Source organism: Coloeus monedula (genome assembly GCF_965178545.1).
Source record: "Coloeus monedula genome assembly, contig: HAP1_SCAFFOLD_523, whole genome shotgun sequence".
NCBI lineage: Eukaryota > Metazoa > Chordata > Aves > Passeriformes > Corvidae > Coloeus > Coloeus monedula.
This window is the reverse complement of record NW_028120439.1, coordinates 31,615-49,709: the sequence shown is the minus strand read 5'-3', so window position 1 is coordinate 49,709 and position 18,095 is coordinate 31,615. Positions and strand designations below refer to the sequence as shown.

At 48.1% G+C, this 18,095-nt stretch overlaps 1 long non-coding RNA gene across 1 annotated transcript in view; it reads right to left on the bottom strand.

Annotated features, from left to right (window-relative positions):
• Positions 1 to 17,720, bottom strand: part of LOC309585831 — a 30,822-nt gene extending 13,102 nt beyond the window's left edge. The window contains exon 1 of the long non-coding RNA XR_014227325.1: positions 17,595 to 17,720. This is a non-coding gene — a long non-coding RNA (uncharacterized lncRNA). The remainder of the gene's footprint in view (positions 1 to 17,594) is intronic.
• Between the last annotated feature and the right edge of the window lie 375 nt (positions 17,721 to 18,095).

The window sequence follows — 18,095 nt, the reverse complement described above, 5'->3', positions numbered from 1 at the left end:
AGAGGAGGCCCAGGGCTCATCCTGAAACTGCTTCAAGGGTGGTTTCAGAGGATTCTTGGGAATGGGAAGAGAAGGAAACCTCCCCAAAGTGCAGCTTGGAAGGTTCAGGCTGGAGGTGAGGAAGAAGAAAAGTCCCTCCAAGGGTAGAATGTTGGTGCACAAGGTCTCCCAGTGTGAGACTGGACCATGCCACGGCTCTGTGTGCCAGGAGCCGGCAGCCCTGGGGGCAGGGACCTCAGGGAGGGCACAGAAATGCCGGGGTGAGAAATGCTGGGGGGACAGAGAGATGGGCGTGTGCAACCGGCCAGGGCAGAGGAGCAGCACGGACAGGGGACACAGCCTGCAGGAGAGATGGCCAAGGGCTGGGCAGGGCTGGCAGGGCCAGAGGCACGCAGGGCTGTGTCCCCTGGGCTCTGGCACTGCCTCTGGATGCCCCGCATCTTTCCTTTGAGGGGCTGCACTTTGCTTCTCCGTCTCCCCTCCCTGAGGAGGCTGACAGGGGTTTCAGGCTTATGGCATTTGTTCTTCCTCCCCCTCACATCCCACTGCCCCACAAACAGCCCCGAGCCACCCGGGAGGGACAGGCCCTGCTGGGCCAGGCCTGGGCTCAGGGCTGGGCTGTAGAGGGATTCCTTGTGGAACAGGGGCATATGATACCCCAGGAAAGATTGGACAACCCAGGGTTGCTGAGGAAAAAAACCCTGAACTGGCCCCTGGCTGCAGGCAAGCCTGGAAGACACCTGGCAGCAGGCAGCCTTGAAAATCCTTGGCAAAGTTATACACTGGTTGGCTCCCCTGCAGATCAGGGGCCGTCCAGAGGGACTAGGGCGTGAATCTTTGCAAAGTAGATACAAGCTTGTGTAGGTAAACTATAAAACAGAGAAAGATGCTCAAATCGTATCAGTCTCTGTGTCGTGTATCCGGCCAGCTCTTCAGCACTTGGGACCCCCCCCCCGCAAAACCTGGTGCCTGAGCAGGGACTTGAGTGATTTTTCGCTTAAATGTGTTTCACTTAGATGTGGTTTGTTTTTTGCTTAAATGTGTTTTGCTTGAATGTGGTAAGACTCCGAATCATTGCACTGACGGTGAGGAGCCTGGAGAGCTGGAACGGGAGTGTCCCAGCAAAAAAGTTGAGTGGAGCCGGAGACTGGAGCTCGCGTGGCTGAGCAAGCCCCCGCAGGTAAGAAGCTATGGAATACGAGGCTGCAACTCGTCTCCTAGCCAGTATCCTTTCTAAGAGAGGTGAGACTGTAAAAGATCAAGATCTTTATGCCCTAATTACGCGGGCCTGGGAACAAGGGTTTTTGAAATGAACTTTGCTTTTGTTCTTGACCAAAGAGTGGTGGGAAGTTGGAAACAGACTGTGGCTGTCTATGATTGAGGGTGGAAAGGAAGGTAAAGAAGCAAAAGCTCTCGGATTAACATGGAGAGCTGTGACTAATACCCTTGCAGAAATGAAAGCAGAGAGGAAGGTGGCTGTGGCAGCCATGGAGGTGCTGGCGGGTGGTGGCCCCGGGAAGGAAAGAGATGGGGGTCTCACGGAGCGGCAGCCGGAGACCAGGAAGGAGTCCAGGGCTGCACGATTCTTTGGGCTGACTGCAGGCAGACCAATTAAGGGAACAGCAGCACCTGTACGCTCACTGCGGGAGCTGCTGGACTCAGTGGGGAAGGAAGTTACCCCTCAGAAGTCTGAGGGAGAAATGGCCGCAAAGGCGGAAGCACAGGCTCCCAACCCAGGGGGCAGGGCGCAGGTGAGCAGAGGAGAAACGAGCGGTCCTAGCGCCTGGCTGAAAATAGCAGCATGCAACACCCCTCTGCCGGAGAGTGGATCATCATCCGACTGCAAAGCAGCCTCTGCGGCTTTGTTGCCCACAGAGGCAGAGCCAGCCAGGGCTGCCGGGGGTCAGCCCCAAGAGGAGGAGAAGCACCGAGAGATGATGCATGAATTAATGAAGAAGCTTGCTGAATTGTCTACGTGCCAGGACACAAGTGAGCACCCCAAAGAGCCGGAAGTTGAGTGCAATCCCAGTGGTTTCCTTCAACAGAACCAGCCAGCCACCTGAGGGAGCCTCGGAGTGGACGTGGTAACCTCAATAGAAGTCACGCTGACAAACCACCAGGTCACCCTGATCCCGACCACAGCCAAGGGCCCCCTGTCATCAGACGGCCCTCGTCTGGGTGGCCTACTTGTGGGGCGGTCATCAACCACCAGTAGTGGTGCTCCCTGGAGTCATCGACGCTGACTACACCGGCAAAATTAAGATAGCCTGCAACCACCTGTAACTATCCTGCAGGGCAGTTGCATTGCCCAAATCGTCCCCATTCCCCTAATGACCAACGGGGGAACCAGGAACAGCAGTGTCCGCGGAGACCATGCTTTTGGGTCCTCTGGGTTCGATGTGTTTTGGACATTGAACCTGGCCCAGAGACCTCAGTGGCAAGTGATCCTGTGAAGGGGGGCAGAAGCCATCAAAATACAGCCGCTTTTCGACACAGGGGCTGGCGTTACCATCATTAACCAGGTGGTATGGCCACCTGGTTGGGGACTGGAAAAACCAGCAGCCACGCTGGCAGGGGTGGGGGGAGCACAAATCCCCCAAGTAAGTGCAACCCCAATTATCCTAGAGTTTGAGGACAATCAAACCATTGTGTGTTGCCCCTATGTTATGAAGCTGCCTCAGACCCTGCAAGGCCTGATCAGACGCGACATCCTTGTGCAGCTAGGCCTTGTGCTCACCACAGACCAGCATTTATGCTGACGACCGCTGCCAGTCAGCCACCCATATGGGCTCTCACCTGGTTAACAGATGATCCTGTCTGGGTTGAGCAGTGGCCGGTAACAGATGTAAGGCTGAAGATAGCAGAACAGCTTGTTGCAGAAGCAGGACATATCAAGCCTTCAGTCAGCCCATGGAACACCCCCATCTTTGTGATCCCAAAGAAGCCAGGAAAATGGCACCTCCATCATGACCTTCGACAAGTGAATACGTGCATGCAAACTATGGGGGCGCTGCAACCTGGGCTACCGGCTCCTACAATGATTCCAGCGGGATGGAAAATCACTGTAATTGACTTAAAAGACTGCTTTTTCACAATCCCATTGCATCCAAAGGACACAGAACATTTTGCCTTTACAGTGCTCACAAAGAATTGCAGTGAGCCTACTAAGCGCTAGGAGTGGGTTGTCCTACTCCAGGGGATGAAAAATTCCCCCACGCTGTGTCAGCTATATGTTGACTGGGTGCTACATCCGATTCGATGACACTATGCAGAAGCACTCATCTACCATTACATAGATGACATCCTGATAGCTACTGCTACAGAGTTACCAGATAAAGAGATGCAATGGGTCAGAAAGCAACTGCATGAGACTGGATTAGAGATTGCCCCCAAGAAGATCCAGCGGACTACACCATGGATGTACCTGGGCTGGCTCATATCAGAATCGCAAATTAGGCCCCAAAAGATTGAGCTAAACACAGAAATCTCCATGCTCCATGATGCGCAGCAGCTGCTAGGAGATCTGCAATGGGTCTGTGGAGTCACGGGAACCACGAATGCTGACCTCGCCCCCTTCCTGCCATGGCTGCACGGGACTAACGCTGCCGAACCTCGAGAATGCTCCCCAGACCAAGCAGCAGCTCTCGCCAAGGTCGCAGATAAGCTGCGGCACGCATGGGTATCACGCAGAGAAGAAGGAGTCCCACTCGCCATCCTCATCACCCTGATCAGCGCAGCAGGTTCACAAGCCATCATCCACCAATGGCAAAAGAAAAAGGGGGAGGACATCCGGATTCTTAAATGGATCTTCCCACCGACTCAGCCACGCTCCAGACTGCAGTCCAGGGTAGAGATGGTGGCGCTTTTAATCCGAAAGAGTCGTGACTGAGTGATGGAGTTGGACGGCAGGGAGGCAGAGGACAACAGTGTACCCGTCCGGACAGGGGACCTGGAGTGGATGCTACGCCATGCGGAGGCACTGCAAGAAGCTCTGCTTGGATTCACCGGCATGGTCCATAACAAGCGCCCACAGGGAAGGCTGGCGCAGTTGCTGGGGCGCTATGAGTGGCTGGACCGCCTGCTGAATGTAGAACGGCCAGTGCTAGGGTGCACAGTGTTCACGGATGCGGGGAGGAAGACGAAGCGGGCCACCTGTGCATGGAAAGAGAACAACCACTGGAAGACTCATGTCATAGCAGGAGAACCGGCTGACAGCTTGCAAACACTCAAACTGTGCGCCGTGATATGGGCCTTACAACAGTGGTTGAAGGAACCAGTGAATGTAGTCAGCGATTGTTGTTGGAGTAGCCCAACGGATCCATGATGCAGAAATCCGGCATACTAACAACGAACTGGGCCTTCCTGCTTCCCCAGCCAGCCCAGGGCTTTCTCAGCATTGCAGTTCCCCGCTCAGTGCCTCTGGCTCCCTGCAATCCTGGCAGAGCTCAAAGATCTGCTCTCAAATCAAGAGGCATACACGGTTAGAAGGGGAAAAGGGATTTTACCTTGGTATTTATTCTTAAGGATCCTTAGGTGTACACGTCCAGGTCATATGCATCGAGATATACCCCACTGAGTCTTTCCCTGTGTCTCTGTGTCTCTCTTCTCGTGTGTGTGTTAATCCCCCCCAACATTGGGTATAACATTATAGGCTTTACTAATTAGCATATCTATCAAAGATTCCCCAATGAGAGGTTCAAGTGAGCCTCCCCTCCCCAAGGAACCTTCCCCTGGATGGTTCTATCTTGGTTTACAGAATATGTTCTGGAGAGGACCTTGGGGTCTGAGACACACTGATCCCTGGCTACGAAGCTTCTAAAATGTTTAGTCTCTTAGCTTAACAAACAAGTCCACGAATGTAGGCAAAAAGCACTAGGAATACAGAAGCTGTAAAAAGGTATAACGGGTATAACAGGGGTAAAAAAGAAAAAGCAAAAATCTTCATGGCATCATCACGAGTCCCTGGGGAGGCTTTGGCAGTCCCTGCTCTCAGTGGGGCCCATTGATGCTCCAAGGGACTTGGAGTATTCTTCTGATGCCTTAAGCAGCTTCTTCATCCTCCTCTCAGTCCCTGAGGGTCCTGGACTCAGCCCCAAAACCACCGTAGGGGTCATTAAAATACAAGAAAGCCCTCAGGAGTTATCTTTCGTCAATTGTCTTCAAGTCTGCAAGGCTTGTACAGTTAATTGGAGTTGATTTGTAGTGTTGTTATGGAGGAGGATTTCAAAGTGCAGCCCTGAATTTTTTTATTTTAAGAAAGGGAATATTTTATTGTTTTTAAGTTTAGAGAAGTCATAATAAAATCATTCTCCAAGTGATCTTGATGCTGAGTGTCTCCTGACCCAGTTTGTTAGGGGAGAAGCAGGGGATGATAATTCCCAGCCATTCATCTCCCTCTTCCCCTTCAGATCTGGCACGTCAGCTTTTGAAAGTGTCCAGTTTCCCCTGGATGTCAAAGATACCACCTTCTTGTTATTTATCTAGCAGGGTTCCTCTATGTGGTCTCCAGCTTGTCTAAAATAAGGGCTAAGATTTCCAGAGGGGTTGCCCAGACACTTGCCCCAGTTGTGGAAAATCCTAAGTGCTCTGGGGTATGGGAGGACATAGGCCAGACCCTGAAGCAGTTTTCTGACCCAGTAGCCTGGAACTTCCCCCCTGAACAAATTCAGAATCCAGCTGAGATGGGAAAGTATCCAAAGGAAAACTGTAATAATGTAGATACAAAAATGCTGCTAGCAAGGATTTTCTTGCTATTTTCTAAGTCCGTGAGAGACTTTTCTCTCTCACAGAAGAGGTAGCAGAGTTATGTAAACAACCAAGCCACCTGCAACCTTGAAAAGTCTTGTTTATGGTATAGTAGAAAATATTTTGACAATGGATGTTTTAGGATTTTAGCCAATCACCCCAAGGGGTGGCTGGTCCTTTGTCCAATTAGACTATGAAGAAAAAGGTCTATAAAAGAGTTTGTAAAATAATTAAATGAATAAATCTTGCTGCACAATTCCTGCCTGCTGGATCTTCTCTCCTCCTCCTCCCTATGGCTGTGGGACACGGTGATATACCCTAGGGCCCAGGCCAGCAGTAATACAATAACAACACTGATGAAAAGGAAAAGCTCATTGCCATGTGCTGGGTCCTGGCTAACGCTTACCGCACGCTGCTGGATTCTGTAGGGCAGAATATACAGCCAGAGGGGCAGGAGAATAAGCCAGCAGACACCCCAATCACTCCAGCTGCAGCTAAAGCAGATTGGGAGCCTAAACCAACAACAATTGCCCCTGTCCAGAGAAAGAAACACAAAGCCAAATCCATTTGCCCAGTGGATGATGATGAGCAGCCAGGACCTTCACAGCCAGCAGAGGAAGTGGAACCTGAAATCATTACCGAGTCCCTGTTCATAGAGAGCCTTCGTACCCCAAGGAAAGATTACACCCAACGGCCTGATGAAACTATATTAAGTTGGATGGTCCAAATCTGGGACACTGCAGGTGATGGTACAATTCTGGATGGCATTTGGGATCCCTGTCATGTGATCTAAGTATCAACCAAGGAATGACAAGGGGCCCTGAACTCTTGGTCTCTGAACACAGCTCTTAAGAACTGTGAAGGAAAGATATCTGTGCTGAGAAGATCTCCAGCTGCAGCTAAACCCCTGGAAGACCATGGAACAAGGGATTCAATGCCTGCGAGAACTGGCAGTGATAGAGATCATATTCTCAGATGACCAAGCAATTAGGAGCCCTGACATGGAATGACGGGGACGAGACAGTGAGTTCGTCAGTGAGGAGGCTCCAGGCATATGCAGACACTGTGCATGGCTCAACACAAGCAAGAATTGCAGCTGTGGAAAAGAGTCTGTCAGAGACCATACAGAAGATGCAAGATAGGATGGACAAGACTCATCAGAAACTCAGGAAGGAGCTGAAAGAGGGCCTTCTCCAAATCGCAACAGTGCAGGTCGGAGGCCCTGTTACCAGAAGCAGACGTCCCACGGCTAGGGAGAGAGCGTACACCCCAAGAGCTGAACTGTAGTTCTTCCTGTGTGACAGTAGGGAAGACATGAGGAGGTGGGATGGAAAACCAACTTCTGTCCTGGCAGCACAGGTGCGTGAATTGAAGGATGGTAATGCTGAGAGAGGGAGTTCCACCAGAAAGGAAGTAGCTTGAGTTTCGAATGATAACCAAGACTAGAGGGGCCCTGCCTCTAGCCAGGTAGAGGCCAGGGAAAATTGTGTCTTTTGGACAGTGTGGGTTTGATGACTTGGCACATCAGAACCACAAAAATACGAAGCCTTGGTTGACACGGACGCGCAGTGCACCTTGATTCCATCGAGACACATTGGGGCAGAACTGATTTCTATTTCTGGAGTAATGGGGATCACAGCAGTTGACCCTGCTTGAAGCCGACATGAGCCTAACTGGACAAGAGTGCAAGAAACATCCTATTGTGACTGGCCCAGGGGCCCTGTGTATTCTGGGCATAGATTTCCCCCATAGTGGGTACTTCAAAGACCCAAAGGGACTCAGGTAGGCATTTGGGATTGCTGCTGTGGAGGCAGAGGGCATTAGGCAATTGAGCCCCCTGCCTGCACAGACCGAGAATCCTTCTGCAGTTGGGCTTCTGAAGGTAGAAGAGCAGCGAGTGCCAATTGCCGCCTCGACAGTGCACCGCCGGCAGTATCGGACAAACCGAGATGCTGTGATCCCCATCCACAAGATGATCCGCGAGCTGGAGAGTCAAGGGGTGGTCAGCAAGGCCCACTCATCCTTCCACAGCCCCATTTGGCCTGTGCACAAGTCTGATGGGGAATGGAGATTGACTGTGGACTATCATGCCTTGAATGAAGTGACTCCACCACTGAGCGCTGCCGTGCCAGACATGTTGGAGCTCCAGTACGAGCTGGAGTCCAAAGCAGCGAAGTGGTACGCCACTATTGACATTGCCAATGCATTCTTCTCTATTCCTCTGGCAGCAGAGTGCAGGCCTCAGTTTGCCTTCACCTGGAGGGGTGTGCAGTACACCTGGAACCGACTGCCCCAGGGGTGGAAGCACAGTCCCACCATCTGCCATGGACTGATCCAGGCTGCACTGGAAAAGGGTGAGGCTCCAGAACATCTGCAGTACATTGATGACATCACTATGTGGGAGAACACAGCATCAGAGGTATTTGGGAAAGAAGATCATCCAGATTCTCCTGGAAGCTGGTTTTGCCATCAAGAAGAGCAAAGTCAAGGGACCTGCCCGAGAGATCCAACTCCTGGGGGTGAAGTGGCAAGATGGATGGCGTCAGATTCCTACTGAGGTTATCAATAAAATCACTGTGATGTCTCCACCGACCAACAAAAAAGAAACACAAGCTTTCCTAGGTGCCATAGGCTTTTGGAGGATGCACATTCCTGAATATAGTCAAATTGTGAGCCCTCTCTATCTGGTTACCCGTAAGAAGAACGATTTCCACTGCCCTTAACAGCAGCAAGCCTTCACCCAGATCAAGCAGGAAATCACTCATGCGGTAGCCCTGGGTCCAGTCAGGACAGGACCAGAGGTGAGAAACGTGCTCTACTCTGCAGCCAGGAACAATGGTCTGTCCTGGAGTCTTTGGCAGAAGGTGCCTGGTGAGACTCGAGGTCGGCCACTGGGATTCTGGAGCTGAAGCTACAGAGGGTCTGAAGCCAACTACACCCCAACAGAGAACGAAATCCTGGCTGCCTCAGAGGTAATCGGCACTGAAGCACAGCTCCTTCTGGCACCCCAGCTACTGGTGCTGGGGTGGATGTTCAAAGCAAAGGTTCCCTCTACCCACCATGCCACCGTTGCCACATGGAGCAAGCAGACTGCCCTCATAACACAACGTGCCCGTATTGGAAACCTGAATTGCCCTGGGATCTTAGAAATAATCACAAATTGGCCTGAAGGTGAAAACTTTGGTCTCACTGATGAAGAGGAACAAGTGACATGTGCTGAGGAAGCTCCACCATACAACCAACTGCCATCAGAAGACACACGCTACGCTCTTTTCACCGACATTTCTTGTCTCATCATAGGGATGAACTGGAAGTGGAAAGCAGCCGTACACACAACGGGTTGCAGAAGCCACTGAGGGAGAAGGTGGATTGAGTCAACTTGCTGAACTCAAAAGCCATCCAGTTGGCTCTAGACATTGCTGAAAGAGAGAAGTGGGCAAAGCTCTACCTTTACGCCAATTTGTGGATGGTAGCCAATGCTCTGTGGGGTTGGCTGGAAAGGTGGAATAAGGCAAACTGGCAGCGTAGGGGAAAACCAGTCTGGGCTGCTGAGGAGTGGAAAGGCACTGCCACTCGGGTAGAGAAGCTACCCGTGAAAGTCCGTCATGTAGATGCCCATGTCCCCAAGAGTTGGGCTGATGAGGAACACTGAAACAACGAACACATAGATCAGGCTGCGAAGATAGAGGTTCAAAGATAGATTTGGATTGGCAGCACAAGGGAGAGTTGTTCGTAGCTTGATGGGCCCATGATGCCTCAGGTCATCAAGGCAGAGATGCCACCTATAAGTGGGCACGAGACCGAGGGGTGGATCTAACCATGGACAGTATCTCCCAGGTTATCCATGATTGTGAGACGTGCGCTGCGATCAAGCAGGCCAAGCGGGTGAAGCCTCTGTGGTATGGTGGGCAATGGTCCAAATACAAGTATGGGGAGGCCTGGCAGATTGATTACATCACACTGCCTCAAACCCGCCAAGGCAAGCGCTATGTAGAAGGCACCACTGCATGGTTGGAGACCTACCCTGTGCGTCATGCCGCAGCCCGTAACACCATCCTGGGCCTTGAAAAGAGAGTCCTTTGGAGGCATGATAAACCTGAGAGAATTGAATCTGACAATGGGACTCATTTTAAGAATAGCCTTATTAACACCTGGGCTAGAGAACATGGCATAGAGTGGGTGTACCACATCCCTTACCATGCACCAGCAGTTGGCAAAGTGGAATGGTGCAATGGCCTGCTCAAAACCACCCTGAAGGCACTGTGTGGAGGAACTTCTAAAAACTGGGAGTTCCATTTAGCTAAGGCCACATGGTTGGTGAACACCCAAGGCTCCACCAACCAAGCAGGGCCTGCCCAATCCAAACCCCTGCATACAGTAGATGGAGACAAGGTCCCAGCAGTTCATGTCAGGGGACTCTTGGGAAAATCTGTTTGGATTACTTCTGTATCGAGTAAAGACAAATCCATCCGTGGGGTTGTCATTGCTCAGGGGCCAGGTTGCCCATGGTGGATAATGCAGAAGGATGGAGAGACATGTTGTCTCCCTGTACCGCAGGGAGACTTGATGGTGGGTGAGAACCGCTTGTAATGTTGGAATGTCTATATATGTTTGTTGAATGTTGCTGCCACTGTTTGTATATAGCTATGTATATATGTATAAACGTGTGTGTTTAAAGTTGAAACGTATTAATTTGGGCATTGAGCAGACGGTATGGAATAAGGGGTGGAATGTCCTGGGGTGACGTTATGAAGCTGCTTTATTCCTTAACCATCTGCTCAATGCCCAAGTATGCTGTGCCTTTAAGATGGACCCAGCGGTGGGGCCGGAGCCACTGACCCGAGGGGGAGTTGAATGGTTTGGCCCAACGGCTCCAGGGTCTGGGCAGGGGTCAGGAGGGAGTGCGCCGGGAGCTCTGTGCTGTTTTTCTGGGGTTCCTTTGTGTTCCAGCTAGTTGGGAAAAGGTTCTGTTGTGTTTTTTTCTTGTTCTTCTTTTCCCCTTTCCTTCCCCTTGCCTCACTGCCTCCCTTCCCTCCTCACCGGTCCGGGGAGTCTGCGGGGGCAGCCCCAGCAGACCCACGGGGTGGCCCCGGCTGGTCCGTGCCCACATGTCTGTTCCCTCTCTGAGAATTTGTTGTATTTTGAGGGTTTTTTTTTTTATCTTGTTCTACCCTGTTTTGTTTGTGTGTTACTAAACAGTTTGGTTTCTTTTTCCCACCTTCACTTCTTGTGACCCATTTGTCTCGGAGGAAAAGGGGAGGCGCTTTTCCCTTTGCAGGAGACAATCACTCTAGAGTGTTTCCTCCTGAAGTTTTGTCTCAAAAACTGAGACATCTTTTAAAACCCAAGCGCAGTGAGACGCCATTACAAGCTCTTACAGTATTTACTGATGGCTCTGGATGATCCCACAAATGTTTTTTACTTTGGAGGGTCAATGAGACTGGTACGTGGGCATATGATGTGACTGTAGTTTCTGGGTCTCCACAAATTGTGGAATTAGCTGCAGTTGTTTGTGCTTTTCAAAAATGGCCCATGCCTTTAAATTTGGTAACAGATTCTGCTTATGTTGCAGGTATTGTTGAAAGAGTTGAAGCTGCTGTTTTGAGAGAAGTGTCTAATGTTGATGTTTTTCAGTGGTTGCAACAATTAATTTTCCTTTTAGACACCAGACAGCATCCTTATTTTGTTATGCATGTTTGCTCTCACACAACGTTACCACGTTTTATAGCAGAAGGAAACTGACAAGCTGATTTGCTTACCTTACCTGTTCAGGTACTTTCTGATTGTTTTGCACAAGCCAAACTTAGCCATTCCTTTTTTCACCAGAATGTTGCAGCCCTTTGTCACACATTTGCTTTAAAGTGCCAGCAAGCGAAAGACATCATTGCTGCTTGCCCTGATTGTCAGAGTCATAATTTTGTGACAGACTCACCGGGAATTAACCCACATGGCCTACAAAGCCTCCAGGTATGGCAAACTGATGTCACTCACTATCCTGAATTTGGCCACCTCAAATATGTTCACTCATCTATTGACACTTTCTCAGGTGCATTGTTTGCATCATGTCACACAGGAGAAACTGCCAAAGATGTTTGCCGCCATTTTTTGACAGCTTTTGCAGCTTTAGGGATTCCCCAGCAGATTGAAACTGATAATGGTCCTGCTTACACTTCTCACTTACTTTCCTCCTTTTTCACACTATGGGGAATCATATTACAGGCATCCCTCAGTCCCCCACAGGACAAGCAATTATTGAATGTGCTCATTCAACACTTACGCATCTTTTAGCACAACAGAAGGGGGGATGCAGGGGTGCACACCAATGGAAAGGCTACACAAGGCACTGTGTGTTTTTAATTTTTTAATTTGCTATGGTGATAGCAAGGTTCCCCCTATAATAAAACACTTTTCCACTTCTAAGGAAACATTATTAGACACAGGGCAGAAAGCACGACTCCCTGTAAAAGACCCAGAAAGTGGGAAAATCATAGCTCCATTTCCCCTCATTACATGGGGAAGGGGTTATGCTTGTGTTTTCACAGATACTGGTCCTCGTTGGGTTCCAGCCTTCATTGAACAACCAGCTGATCAGAATACACAAAAGGATTAATGCCCTTGAATCGGTGATATACAGATAAAGACTAGTGTGCGGGCACATCTATGGCTTGCCTGAACACTTGGAAATCTTTGCTGAACAATGGCCCGCTACTGTGGTGAAATATTCTAGTAGTACTCTTGTTAAAAGGTAAAGCTTGATTTATGCTAACAAAAGCTTTTTAGTACTAATGCTTTTTTCTGTTACTTTTGCTTGGCCTGTTAATCAGCCAAAACCAAATGTATGGATAACTTTAGCCAATCTAACAGGGCAGGATACCTTATGCTTGGCTACAGCCTCTCCTGAGAATCCATTTTCTACTTGCCTTGTTGGTTTACCTCTAGATGAGGCCACATCCCTCTCAAACTCACATTCTTGATTCGGAAAATCATGCCGATGCTTGGGACCAACGGGTCCCATATCTCCCTCATGCAACTCTTGAACGCCAAGAAATAAAGCTTTTAGGGTCCGTAAAAATGGACCTTTGTGTTAAGTTTAACTATTCTGGGAGCAACCAATCTAAAGCATGGGATGTTTCTATGACCCAGCCTGTATTAAGAAATGCAAGCGCTTGCTGTAATTACACTACTAATATTTTCTCTCACTCTACTAATGCTCCATTATCACTACCAGCAGGAGTGGTTTTTATTTGTGGAGACAGAGCTTGGGCTGCTATTCCATCTCATATTAAGGGAGGCCCCTGTAGTTTGGGGCAACTCTTGCTGTTAACATGCAACACATCCATAATTTTGCAACATAGATTTCTGCAGAAAGAAAAACACAGTATTCATGCGTTTGCCCGATTGTGATGATAACCTTGACTTTTGGTCACTACAGCGACATTGGGCAGCCTCCTTTTTTGCTCCAGGAGTAGCAGCCAGAAAAGCACTGGGATTGTTAAACAAGCTAGGGTGCGGGCTAGCTCAACCAACTAATGCTACTTCACTTGTTTTAACAGGATTGTTAACCAATGTTGATTCAAGTAGATATGCTACATTGCAGAATCAAGCTGCTATTGATTTCTTGCTCTTAGCACATGGACATGGATGCAAAGATTTTGATGGAATGTGCTGTATGAACCTTTCTGATCACTCCCAATCTATTCACGTGAGTATTAAAGCTTTACAAGATAGTGTAGCCAAATTAAAAGTAGAAGATCGAGCTGATTGGTTTAATAGCCTTTTTGGAACTGGGGATCACTGGATGGATCAAAATTTTATTTAAGATGGGAATGTTTATATTACGGGTGCTGTTAATCATAGTGATATGCTTGCCTTGCTTGATTCAACGTATTCAGAGATTGATTAATAAATCAATAAAGCAAATAATGATCGTTGAACAGAGAGGGGGAATTAACAGGAGCCAGAGAGCAACGAAAGCTGATAGTTGTGCAGACCTTCTAGCCTTGGTGCCGCAAAAGCCATGGGACAGATAAAAACTCAAGGCAAGAACAAGAAGCAGAGACAAAGCGAAGCCCAAGGCAAGAACAAGAGGCAAACATGGAATGAACAAGATGCCATGACCTGAGCCTCTGTTGCAAAAGGATGATTAGCCAGGACACTGCTGTCACAAGAGGGAATCTGCAAGGACTTGATAGTGTTGCTATGGGAATGCAGCAGGGGGGGTTTGAGCCTATGGATCTGCCCAGAAGTAGTAAACTATAAAATGCTGGTGATGTGTACAATAAACTGGCTTTGCTTGCTCCACCCAGTAGAGTCCATGCCTCTTTAATCCCTGCACCTGAATGTGTATTAACACCTGGAACTTTTGCATGACAATGGAACTAAGGAGACCATTGTGACATTGTGGGGCCTCATCAAACCAAGGGTCCACTGTTGACACTGTGGAAACAAGGATACCCTTGTGACACTATGGAACCTTATCAAACAAGGAGACTATTGTTACACTACAGAGCCTCATGGAACCATGGAGATCATTATGACACTGTGGGGCCTTATAGAACCACGGGGCCATTGTGACACTGCGCAGCTTCATGGGATCAAGGAGCCATTGTCACTCTGTGAGGCTTTGTGTAACCAAGGGTACAATGTGATGCTGCAGAACCAAAGAGTCCATGGTGATACTGTGGGGTGCCATGGAGCCAAGGGGTCGCTGTGACACTGCAGGACCTTGTGGAAGAAAAGGGCTATTGTTACAGTGCAGAGCCTCATGGAACAATGGAATCTATTGTGACACTATTAGGCCCTCTGGAACCAATGAGGCCATTGTGACACTGCACAGCCTCATGGAACCAAGAGGCCATTTTGGCACTGCAGGGCCTCCTGAAACTCAGGGTGCATTGTACCACTGCAGGGACTCGTGTAACCAAGGGACCATTGTCACACTGCAAGGCCTCATGAAACCATGGAGACCATTATGACACTTTGGAGCCTCATATAATCAAAAGGGCCCTTGTGGCATGAAGGGGATCATAGTGACATTGTGGAGCTCCATGGAAACAAAGTGCCATTGTGACACTGCAGGGCCCAATGGAACCACGAAGTCATGAGACATTGCAGGGCCCCAAGCAATCAAGTGGCTTTTGTGACACTGCCAGGCCCCATGGAACTGAGGGGCCATTGTGACACTGCATAACCAAGGAGAAAATTGCTACACTGTGGGGCCTCACAGAACCAAGGGGCACTTGTGACACTGCGAGGCCCAATGGATCCAAGGATCTATTATGACACTGCAGGGCATAATGGAGTCAAGGGTATTATTGTGACACTGCAAGGCCCCATGGAACCAAAGAGATTATTCTGACACTACGAGGCCTTGTGGAACCCAGGGATCATTTTTACTCTGTGGGGGCTCGTGGGACCAAAGGTCTATTGTGACACTGTGGAACAAAGGACATAATTGTGACACTGCTAGGCCTCATGGAAAAAAAAGGCCATTGTGACACTGAGGGGCCTTTTGTAATCAAGGGTCCATTGTGACACTGCAAAACCAAGGATATCATGGTGAATCTACAGGGCCTCATGGAACCAAGGGGCCATTTTGACACTGCAGGACCCAACGGAAGCAAGGAAACGAGGAACAGGTCTGGCTGACTTGACCTCCCAGGGGCTGCCTGACAGGTCCAGCTGACCTTGGCATGCCTAGGGCTGCTTCTCATCTGCCCTTAATACACCAGGGCTCCATGCTTTCCTTCCTGTGGGAAAGAATCATCCTTCTTCTCCAGGCGCCCATGACCAAAACTGGGATTCTACCTCCAAAATTCCATATATCCAAGGAGTGCTCCCAGAGAAAACCTATCATTACAGTCAAGTCTGACTGACCTTGGCTTCCTGAGGGCCAGCTCTCACCTGCCTTCCAAACACTGGGGCTCCATGCTTTCCTTTTTATGGAAAAGAACCTTCTTGGTTCTTTTTATGGAAAACTGCCTTCTTGTCCAGGCACCCATGGCTGAAACTGGGATTCCACCTCCTAAAATTAGGTATATCCAAGGATTACTCCCAGACAAACAGCATGCCAATACTGTGTCTTTAACTGCTGCTGTTATAAATTTTTCAGAACTTATAAGTCAAATTCAGAAAGTGTCCCAATCATGGATAGCAGCCCTGGATGTGAAAGATACATTTTTCATGGAAGGGGCTTATCTTTTACAAGTGAGGTTTTCACTGGAATCCAACAAAGCAAAATTTGTGCTTGCCTGAAAGGGAGTGCCATACACCTTTAACAGACTCCCACAGGAGTAGTAACATTCTCCCAGGACTGCACTTTGCACTTGCCAAAATTTTACAGACAGTTTCACTCTCTCCAAATAATCTGACTGGAGGAGAGCCCCCTGAAACTGCAGGGGAAGCTGCAATAGTCATGTGGCAAGCACTTTGTGAAGTAGTAGAGATTCCACCTGAATCTCAAAACTTTTTTATTAATTAACACTGCCAGTTGCATTTTCAAACAAGCGTATTTCCTTACGTTTCTGTTTCAAAGGAATGCTGAATGAACTGCACCTGGATGGATGGATTAGGCTACACCAACCTTGAATGTATACAAGGAATACTGTCATTGGTTTTAGCTGTGATACTATTTTTGCTATGCATCCTTATCTGGAGATATAAATTTTGAGGATGGCAAGTCAACAGGTTGGATTTATGATATTATTCTATGCCCTGACAATGCAATTCCCCCCAACTCCTAAGAAAGGTGCAGAATGACCATGCTCCCAACCTTATGTTAAGTACACCACAAGTGTTGGGATTCCACCCAAAGGTAAGGACAATTTGAATCTTGTTGTTGTGGTTGTAAATAAAGCTGAATTGTATCTCAATAATGAGTGGGAATGGGAGAAAATTGATGATGTAGGATCAAGATCACACATAACACCCATGACATTTCTGAAATACTGGCACTCCAGGCAATGCCCAGGGAAGGAATAAAAATAGGGTGCAGAGCAATCCATGGGTCTTCTCATGAAAAACCCACTGAAATTAAAATATACCATATCGATTTTACTAGACCAAGTAACAAGAAATCCTATTACCAGAAATCAGAATCAGATTGTTGGTACAATTTCACTTTTACACAACCTATGCTTCACATCTTGCTCACAGGGAAAATCGGGTGTAGAACCATAATTTGATTTTTTAATTGTAGAACCCAAATAGTGGGATTTGTGTACGACGGGGTGGCCATGGATAGAGGAGTATCTGCTTTTTGACATGCCTACACCTGGCCTAAATTTATCTACAGTGGCACTGCACAACAACACCTTCTACAAGCAGGAGTAGACCGTCATACATGAGACTGAAAATAAACATCCCATCTCTAAACGGAATTAAAGGAGACATCATCTTGATAGGATGCCAAGTTCAAAATAACACCAAGTGCATGACAACAGTCTTACACATTGTTATAAACTATGTTGAAGGAAAAGGTGGTGTAAATTATGCCAAAGGGAAAACAGCATATATACCTGCTCTATTAAGCATGAGTGCTGGCACACTCATTTAGAATACTCCATCCAACACTTGTAATGTGTCTCTGGACAGACCCCAACTCTCAATCGATCTTGGGCCTTCAATTCTAAATTGTTGTTGAAGAAAACAAATTCTAAATTGTTGTTGAAGAAAACACTCAGCCTCCAACAACTCCACCTTCTATCAAACTGTCTCCTCACATCTATAACATTGGTCCTTAATAAAATATACAGGTCAACAGCAAATGTTATTTAACCCAACACGGTCTCTCAGATGAGTTAAGCTGTTAATGCAGAATAATGTTTCCACAATCCAACCAGCTTGCTCACCATTCCTGAAAACTTCTTATGCGGGATGGTTGTGTACATGAGTTCTCACTTCATCCATGTGAACCAGGATGGATGTGACTGGCATCCTGGGAACGGGACTGGGAGTTCTAAATGGCGTAGAGTCTGAAGTAATAATAAACAAACTAGTCACAATTAACAATGACTTAAATAAATTGCAACACCCTCTATGATCTTCCCTTTTGGCTTTGGGAATTAATCAATGGCTTCTGACAGATATATTACCTGGGGAGAGGGAGAGAATTATGAAAAGGACCATTAGTTGATCATAGATGCACTTAGTGTAGTTAAACTAATATCTCTTTGGTGTTTAGTTGTATTCAAGCTCATCTGTGAATTCAATCGATGACAGCTGCAGTCATAGGGGAAGGAAAAGAAGGCACCCAACCCACTGAAATTCAAAAGATAATTTGGGACAATGTGATTAAATTTGAAAGGAAATTCCAATCCAGGTAGTACCTAGTAAATTTTACCTATGACCCC